Here is a 10,849-nt window from a genome sequence, read left to right as displayed (position 1 = left end):
CAAATATCCAATATATATAAAGAACTCAAGAGGTTGGACTCCAGAAAATCAAATAACCCCATTAAAAAATGGGGCTCAGAGCTAAACAAAGAATTCTCACCTGAGGAATACTGAATGGCTGAGAAGCACCTGAAAAAATGTTCAAATCAAAACAACCCTGAGATTCCATCTCACACCAGTCAGAATGGCTAAGATCAAAAATTCAGGAGGGAGCAGATGCTGGTGAGGATGTGGAGAAAGAGGAACACTCATCCATTGTTGGTGGGATTCCAAGCTTGTACAACCACTCTGGAAATCAGTCTGGTAGTTCCTCAGAAAATTGGTTATAGTTCTACCGGAGGATCCTGCAATACCTCTCCTGGGCATATATCCAGAACATGTTCCAACCTGTAAGAAGGACACATGCTCCACTATGTTCACAGCAGCCTTATTTATAATAGCCAGAAGCTGGAAAGAACCCAGATGCCCCTCAATAGAGGAATGGATACAGAAAATGTGGTACATTTACACAATGGAGTACAACTCAGCTATTAAAAGGAATGAATTTATAAAATTCCTAGGCAAATGGATGGACCTGTAGGGCATTGTCCTGACTGAGGTAACACAATTAAAAAGGAACTCACATAATATGTATTCACTGATAAGTGGATATTAGCCAAGAAACTTAGGATACCCAAAAATATAGATACAATTTGCTAAACATATGAAACTCAAGAAGAACGACGACAAAAGTGTGGACACTTAGAAATGGGAATAAAACACCCATGGAAGGAGTTACAGAGACAGAGTTTGGAGCTGTGACGAAAGGATGGACCATCTAATGATTGCCATATCCAGGAAACCATCCCATAATCAGCTTCCAAACGCTGAAACCATTGCATAAACTAGCAAAATTTTGTTGAAAGGACCCAGATATAGATGTCTCTTGTGAGACTATGCCGGCGCCTAGCAAACACAGAAGTGGATGCTCACAGTCAGCTATTGAATGGATCACAGGGTACCCAATGGAGGAGCTAGAGAAAGTACCCAAGGAGCTAAAGGGAACTGCAACCCCATAGGTGAAACAAAAATATGAACTACCCAGTACCCCAGAGCTCTTGTCTCTAGCTGCATATGTATCAAATGATGGCCTATTTGGCCATCCCTGGAAAGAGAGGCCCATTGGTAGTGCAAACTTATATGCCCCAGTACAGGGGAACGCCAGGGCCAAAAAGGGGGAGTGGGTAGGTAGGGTAGTGGGGGGGTGGGTATCAGGGACTTTTGGGATAGCATTGGAAATGTAAATGAGGAAAATACCTAATAAATAATTTTTAAAACAAAAAAAAAGAAAGAAAATATTTTTGAAATTATTTTACTGAAAGTTTTTAGATATAAAAACAAATAAGAGTTAATATTTACATCAATGAATTCCACAAAAATATCTATGAAATATTTTATTACATTAAATGCTTATGTGAATGGGGTAAGTAACACTGGTACAGGTACACATATGAGCAAATAATAACTCTGTCTCTATATTTAGATGCACTTATGAGACGCCTCGCATGGGTGCTGGAATCTGAACCCAGGTCCTCTGGGTGAGAAAAGTATTCTGTTTATAGCTAATCCAACTTCTTAGCATTTTAGGCAACTTATGAAATAATAGCTGTACAAAAATGCACTGTTGTAGATAAGAATTCTGAAAACCAAGGAAGTACATCAACATTCTCTGAAATGACATTAAAATTAAGTGCAAATGCATTCATAGTTGATATTGCAGCCATGATGGGAGTTACAACTTAGGAATGGGGTACTACTGCTTAACACAACCCATCTAGGTTACCACTCTTGCTTGAGGATTCATCTGTTGTATTGCTCATTCTATTTGTCAATACTGATTTCATCCTTGAGTATGTTCACAGACAGATGATCGAATAGGAATGGAGATGAGGAAAGGATAATTGTGCTCAGCTTTCCAAATGAAGGAATAAAGGTAAAAGACTTCTTAGTACAAAGTATCTAAAGAGGCTTCTTTTCCATCAGTGCTAATCTTAGTGCATCTCTTATAATAATCAGAACTTTTGTTTTCTTATTGATAGATTAGATGTCACTCGTGTTCTGTTTTCTGTGCTCCTTTTTCTTCATTGGACATCCTAACAGAGTGACCTGTTTCTTACAGCAAATCACATTTTAAATTGTATTCACTGTGACTATTTACACAGTTCTGGCCAAAACAGTCACTGTAATTCTGGCTTTCAAATTCACAGGCCCAGGAAGAAGGTTGAGAAACATCTTGGTATCAGGGACACCCAACTACATCATTCCCATATGTTCCCTATTTCAATGTATTCTGTGTGCAATCTGGCTAGCAGATTCTCCTCCATTTGTTGATTTTGAAGAACATTCTGAGCATGGAAACATTATCCTTGTATGTAACAAGGGCTCAGTTACTTCATTCTACTGTGTCCTGGGATATTTGGCCTGTCTGGCACTTGGAAGCTTCACTGTGGCTTTCTTGGCAAGGAATCTACCTGACACTGAGGACCTAGGTGTTTGAATTATGGAATAGTTGCAAGAAGCTGAAGAGAATGGTGCCCCATAGGATGATCAGAAGTCTCAACTAACATGGACAAAAAGAAACTCTCAGAAACTAAGGTCCTTGACACATATGCAGCATAGACTACCTTGTCTGGCCTCAGTGACAGAACGCACACCTAACTCCCCAGAATATTGAGACTCCAGAGATTGGGAAGATCTTGGGTTTTGGGAGGTGGGGATATCCTCTTGGAGATGGGGGAGGAGGTATGGAATGCAGAAGAGTCAGAGGGCAAACTGGGAGGGGGATAATGAATGGACTGAAAAAAAAAGATTAAAGGATAAAAAAATAACGAAGAACTGAAAATAATCTTGTAGATAGGTGAAAATTAAAGTTATAGAAGGAAAATGTAAGACTAGTGATATTTGCATGAAACTAATATCTTCTCAGAGACTGCCCTCATATGCAGTTCTGATTGAGGTTCTGGAATCAGAAAAGTCTCAAAGGGTGGCATGGGAGCCCGAGGCTTTGACTATGCTGCTTCCTGGAAAATGGAATTTCCAAAAAGACAATGGGGTGTTTGCACCTAGACTAATTCCTTCACAACTTTCAATTCTACTTCCAAAATAGGATGCCTAATGTGTCTAAATTGCATCAGCATTAATAGAAAGTGTTACTTCCATAAGCTATTCTTCATAGAAATATGATCATAGCAATGTCCCTTTAAGGAACTCATTAAGCATTAACATCCAGTATTTACTCATTGAAAATTCATAGAAGATGTTATTTTTCCAAATATAGATGTGATATTCAACTGCAGTTTAAGGGAATTCTACACAAGTTTATTGTAATACTCGAAGATCTCCTCTAAAATTACATTTCTATTATTTTCCAATCATTAATATTAATAATATTTCTCATTATTTTTTACATTTAAGTATATGTCCCTATATATTTCCTGGTCACCTTGTAAGTGTAGGAGCCATAGGAGAGGCGAAAATGGCAAAAGATCAATTGGACTGTAATAGTTGGATGCTGGAAATCAAGGTTCAAGACCTCTATTAAATAAATGAAGAGGATATATGATTTCTTGTAATATTAGAAAAAACTTGCTAAGGTAGAGATTAACACGTTATTCATGATCTAAACACTTCCATTTCAAAAAAATCACATGATTTGATATCTAAGGGTATGTAGATTATTTTTGATACATGATGCATAGAATATGAAGAACCTTTTTTAAAGATTTGCTTTTATTTATTTTATGTCCATGAGTACACTGTAGCAGTATAGATGGTTGTGAGCCATCATGTGGCTGCTGGGAATTGAATTCAGGACCTTTGTTCACCCTGGTCAGTGTGTTCTTGTAACCCAGCCCCCCAAAAGACTGCATGGTATGTGCTCACTTATAGGTTGATACATGTCAAAATGTTACAGCATACCCAAGATACACTCCATAGACCTTAAGAAGTTCAACCTTTAGGAAGGACTAAGAAAGAATATTTCAATCCCGCTTAGAAGGGGAAACAAACAAACAAACAAACAAATAAACAAAAACACAGGGGGGAGGCAGACAGTTGTTTATGGAGTGGGTGCTGGCGATAATGAATTGGAGAGCCAGGAGAATGAATTGAAGTGTGCAGCAACCAGGGGAGGGAAGTGGCTGGACCCTTAAGTAAGTACTACATACCTGAGAGCTGAGAGACTCCCAGGACTCAGTGGAGTCAACAATTAGCCAAATGTCCCAAAAGTGGGAGGAGGGAACGCAAATAGTCCATGTCCAGCAGATAGACATAGCCTCAAGTAGAGGGCCAGGCTTATCAAACTAGAGTCAAAATTTCTGATATATATATCAGAATAATGCATTGTCGGGCCTCAGTAAGAGAAGACATGCCTAATTCTTGACATACTGGGAGCTCCATAGAAGGGAGATGCCTGGTGTAGGGGCAGAGAGGGAAGTTAGTAAGCACTCTATGAGAGGCAAGAGGGAGGAGGAATAGGATGAGGAGTTGTAGGTGGGGAATCCAGGAAGGTGTTCAATGCCTAGAACAAAATTAATAAAATAATTTAAAGAAAGTAAAGAATGGGGTAGAATGATGGCTCAGCTGTTCAATACTTCTATTTTGTTTGTTTGTTTTTGTTTTTGTTTTTTTTTTTTTTTTTGAGACAGGGTTCATCTGTATAGTACTGGCTGTCCTGGAACTCACTTGGTAGATCAGGCTGGCCTCGAACTCAGAAATCTGCCTGCCTCTACCCCTTCCAAGTGCTGGGATTAAAGGCATGTGCCACCATGCCTGGCTTGTTCAATACTTAATCTCTTAATCTCATAGAGGACACTAGTTAAGTTAAAAAAAAAAACGTAATTGGGAATCACAATGCTTTATAACTGCCTTTCCAGTGTATCTTCTGCCCTATTCAGGCCTCCATAGGAAGTGCATTCATGTTGTACACTGACACACACATGGGAAATATACATACACAGAAAATACAAATAAAATATATATTTAGAAAAGAATTATTATCCTAACCTCAAAGTAGTAAGGCAGAAAGAATAAATTCTACCACACTCTAACTTTATGTTAATTAACTCCCTCAAATGACAAGATAAAGCTCAATGAAATTGAAGACTCAAGTCAAAAACAAAAAAAAAAGGTCCAGAAAACAAAAACAACAATAACAAAAAGTAAGTTAAAATAATACAACAGAATTGTAATAAACAACAATAACAATAGCATATATATATATATATATATATATATATATATATACACACATACATACACACACACACACACACATATATATATATATATATATATATATATATATGTGTGTGTATGTATGTGTGTATATATATATATATATATATGCTATTAGATAACAGTGTTGAAGCTTAGAACCCTGGCATGACATTTTCAGACAAGGTCCTCCAATGATACATAATCATTTATTTCCTCTTTCTTGTATATTACTGGCCACCAGATCTAACATTAAGAGAGGTTATCTTCCCTGATGAGTCTTCTTTGGTGACATTTGCACTACAAGATTGTTATTAATCAAGCATTGCTTCAGGAATAGAGACAGGGTCTGTGTCCACATCTGTTTTCTGCACTAGGACAACAAATGGGGCAGATCCATGGAAACCGTATTTCTTTGGTTAAATATCTATTTTCTACAGTGCCATTGCTGTTGATGCAGAAGGGATTGTTTCCTTGGTGCCTTCCAGGTTCTCAGCTGTTACATTTCTTTGTCTTTATATGCCATGGTGCTTTCTAAGGCATTGGCAGCAGATATTTAATGGAGATGCCTATTTTATACTTAGTTTTCTATTCTCCAGGTAATATTTGGCTGTTGATCTCTCAATTTTTTCTAAATACAGAAGAAAAAATATACTGATATAGGACTTGTAAGGCACTGACTCTGAGTTTAACAAAATGTCATTACAAGTAATATCGTTACTCTTTTTGTGAATAGTAGGATTTGGTTTTTAGGTACTTGATATACTTAGTATCTCATACTTGATCAAGCAAACAGTGTCTCCTCAAGACAATTTTGTGGATTGGTAATTCATATAAATCTGGTATTGTTTGCTTAATGTTCTCACAATTTTTTGGCCACCATTGTCTTATCTTGTTGGCAGGATACCATTATGTATCAAAGATTTTGCTGTTGTATACATTTCTACTATCATACAAAAATTTTACTGTGTCAGTTGTTTAGAATAAAGCATGAAAAATTAGGACATCCAGAACTTTTTTCATAAAAATACATTATTTAAACCAAAGTTTGTACTGAGTGGGTAGATTACAACACTTGTATGAGGCCCATGACACTGAAAACTCATCATTTGTTGATCTACACAGATTCCTGTAATGAGTGGAAATTCTAAATCCTTTATCCTGTGAATACCTGCAGGGAATTGTAAGCAGAATGAGTTAAATTCTGAACTTCATTCTCCCAGGTTTATGTTTGGAAACAGGTTTAATAAAAACCTGAAAATGCCCAATGCCTCTCCAGACCAGTAGTTTTTATTCATCTTCATCTCAGTGTTGGTGTCCCATGTGTCCCATCATGGTCCCTTTCTTTGTGTTCACTTCTCTGCAATATTTCCTTCATATAAAGTCATGTCCTCTGTGAACTATAATTTAACTTTTCAATTCTGAGTGATATTACAAACTGATAAACTGCACAGCACACACTGAACATTTCTAAGGACAATGGAGGAAAACAACGCTGCATTTTAGTGTGCTGGCCTATTATACCACACCTGTGGTGATGAAATCACAGGAATTCACATTGAGATAAACAGAATCTAGAACACTTCCAAATTCTTAGTTAAGGAAATGTTGTAGGACTGTTTAGACCAGTTTCATACATTTTCACATATACATATATATATATATATATATATATAAATGTATATATGAAATTATTCATATATATTACTAATATTGTTACAATAATATATTCTGGACATATTAATATTAATATTTTGGGATATAAATAATGTTCAATATATATGTAGTTCAATATATATAAACAATATTAGTAAGAGAGGATATCTGGTGATTAATAGCTCAGTAGTAGACAAAGAGAAGTCTGAGTTTTTTCCTACTTGATTGCAATTTTTATGTCACCTAAAATGACAATGACAGAGTTAGCTTCAGGATTCCAAATCATTTATGAATCGCTTCAAGTTGATTAATAACAAAAATACACAAAATTTTGCTGTGAAAATTAACAAAGATCAGGTGTTTTGAGTAGGCATAAGTTTTCAATATCCCTGAAAGCTGACCAGGTATGCTGTGGAAGATCCTAAAAGGTTTAAGACACCTCTGTGAGAAAGTGGGAGAAGTCTCAATTTCTCACCTGTACCAGGTTATAATGACCATTTCCAACAAAATCAACCAGACTTCTTTTAAATAAACCTAGTTGGAACTATTAATAATTAAATATTTCTTACAAATTTTATTTTTGGATGAGTGTTTTACGCAAATTCACCTTCAATTATTATTTTTCTGATCTCTTAAAAAACACCACTATTCCCTCCAAATTTCCTATGTTCCACGAAGAAAAGATACCACTTGTTCTACTTAGTGAACTGAAATGAAATATGAATAGTGTTAAGACATAAATTTGTCTGTAAGTGTTCTGATAGTTGTGGAATTTCCTGACACAATCTACATCACTCAGATTTTTTTTAGGTTGATTTGGGCAAGTTTTGTGCACATTGTTAAAACAAATGAATTTATGAGGAGAACTACCCCATTCTGTCTGAGAAAAGCCTGCTTCTGTGGATTTATAGACCACATCTAGTTTTACATATCTTCTGACTTCTTCCAGGATGATTCTGGAGACTTGGAATGAAAGGTATAATACATGTGTTTTATTTTAGCTGGAAACACTAAAGTTTTTACTCCCATCATTCTGAATGATTATAGGTCCACAAGTTAATCACCAGAAATTGTGAAAAGTAAATCACCTATGAGGATTGAGGCACAGAATATTCTTCAAAATGAAAATAAAATACAGAGGAAATATTATCAATATGGTGATTTATAAACATTACTGTTAGGTCCTTCTCCAAAGTTTATGTAACTTTCTAGCTGCATATTTTTCCCTTAGAAATGGTTCTAGGAATGGGTATTATTTTGTGAAGTGGATTTTCAGTCCATATGAACCCATCCATTGGTTACTCCTTGGATGGTTATGGCACTATTCAAACAGCCTTATTGTTGTTATACCTCTCAGGGATCACACTTGGATAATATTTATGATTACTTCAAAGAGTATTAAAAATAGCCATTAAAGTTGAAGCTTCCAGCTTGATTTTTTCATATTCTTTAACTAAAGTGTAAGGCATCTTCAGAAATGAGAACTTACCTTTTGAACTACAGTACTGCTAAACATTATCATTTATAAGGCTCAGCCAAGGTTGCTGTGATGGCTTGTATAATCTTGGAACAGGGAGTGGCAGCATTTGGAGGTGTGACCTTGTAGGAAAGGGTGTGACCTGGTTGGAGTAGGTGTGTCACTGTGGGTGTGGGCTTAAGACTCTCACCCCAGTTGCCTGCAAGTCAGTAACAGAAGTTGGTGCCAGGGAGTGGAGTATTGCTGTGATAGGCCTGACCATGCTTTTATTTGAAAGAATGTAGATTTTTGGACTTTGGATTTGGAACTCAGTGGAATGCTTTAAATAGGGCTTAATGGGTCATCCTAGAAGGAATATGGAAAACTTTGTTGCTTGGAGTAATGTGAACTGTGTTGACATGACCCAAGATATTTCAAAGGAGAAGAATTTCAGTATGTGGCATAAAGACTGATTCTTGAGGTATTTTTGTGAAGAATGTGACTACTTTTTGCCCTTGTCTGAAAAGTCTGCCTGAGGCTAAGGTGAAGAGACTTGGATTAATTGCATTAAGTGCATTGACAAACGAAGTTTCAAAAAAGCCCAGCAGAGACTTTGTTCCCTGGTTAAGTCTCACAAAGAGAAGTTTGAACAAGCATAGCAAGCTTAAAAAGGCAAAATATAAAATATAAGGTTCGAGTATTAAAGGCATACCAGGAAGTGAAATGGAGCAAAATTCTGTGTTCTAGGAAATAACAGATTAAGGGAGTGGGAGCTTGGGGCAAGATCCTGCCCAAATGAATTTAGATAAAGTCATGATGGTACACACCTATAATCCCATGAGACAAGCATGCTGATCTCTGCATTCAAGGTCAATCTACAGAGCAAGAACCAGGATAGTCAAGCTTAGGCAGTGAAGGATTGAGAAAACATAAAGCCAGTGATAATGTAATAGTAAAATGGGATCATATTCTAGTTCTTGTAAGCAGCAGAACTCGGCAGCATCAGCTGTGTGGCTCTGGCTCTAGAGTTAAGAATGAAACAACTACTGGGACAATTGATGCTGGTTAGCTGGAGCTAAGACATTAGCAATGATTAAGAAGAGACAAGCATCAATGGGTTGAAATCTGGTAGTTGTTTTATGGGAGCACAAAGAAGCTGTGTTCCAGAGATAGCCAAGTTTGTACCTCCTGCTGCAGCTGGACTTGGTAATGTGTAAGAGTACCCCAGGTGGTACTGGTTCTGAAGGCATGAAGGTGTCATGAAGAACAGCTGAGGCTTGGCACTGTGAGAGGTCACAGAAGGCCATTGGAGAAGGTGTAGCCTCAGCTGTAGCTTATGGCCCAGGACTGAAGTTGTGAGGCAAAGGATTTGATGCCTGGCACCATGAAGAGAGCCTATGAGAAACTATTGGTGAAACCTAGTTGGAGTGGAACACCCCAGTGTATTGGAGATATCAGTACCATGGGATGATCACCAAGAAGCAGCCATAGTGGAGTGGATCAACCTGAGCTTAGAGTGCTACAGAGTGCAGAGCTGGAGAAGTGATGCCAGTCCTTAGGAGGAGTCAAAAAGACTAAGTTGAATCCCAGACACTGAAACAAGAAGCTTTAACATTGAAATTACCTTGGAGACTCAAAGATGTTAAAGATGCTAGAGCCATTGGATACATGCTGAGGAAAGCTGCTAACAGGGAGTGGAACTAGCCCAGGAGAAAGCAGTTTGTTGCAGGCAACAAAGATGAAAAAGGAATGGAGATCCGAAGACTGCTTTGATATCAGCCATGGAGATGCAGAGTTTGGAGTTTGCCAACTGGTTTCCTGCTTTGCTTTGGAGATTACCGTTAATTAGTTGGATGAATCTCAGAAGAGACTTTGAAATTTGAACTTTTAACATTGTTGAGACTCCTAGAGACTATGACGAGTTTGAAAGTTGGACTAAATGCATTTGCATTATGCTATGTTTAAGTTTGGCCCTCATAAACTCATGTTTTTGAACAAGTCTATGAGTACCAGGGAATGGAATGTTATGGTTTGTATATTCTTGGAACAGTGAATGGCACCACTTAGAGGTTTGGACTTGTTGGAATAGGTGTGACCTGATTGGAGTAGGTGTGTCACTGCGGGTGTGGGCTTAAGACTCTCACCCCAGTTGCCCGGAAGTCAGTTTTCCACTAGCAACATTTGGATGAAGATATAGAACTCTCAGCTCTGCCTGTGCCATGCCTGCCTGGATGCTGCCATGCTCAAACCTTGATGATAATGGACTGAACCTCTGAACCTGTAAGCCAGCCCCAATTAAATGTTTTTTTTTTTTTTTGTTTTTTTTTTTTTTTTATATAAGACTTATCTTGGTCATGGTGTCTATTCACAGCAGTAAAACCCTAACTAAGACAGTTGCCCTCAATTTATTTCCAAACCTTGAAACATCTAACCTGCCCCAATTTAAAATACTCATCAAAGGAACATACTACTACATGTCAGAAT

This window comes from Mus caroli, unplaced genomic scaffold, assembly GCF_978045245.1.
Source record: "Mus caroli unplaced genomic scaffold, Mus_caroli_1 scaffold_8, whole genome shotgun sequence".
Classification (NCBI taxonomy): domain Eukaryota; kingdom Metazoa; phylum Chordata; class Mammalia; order Rodentia; family Muridae; genus Mus; species Mus caroli.
Note: the sequence above shows the minus strand (reverse complement) of the source record.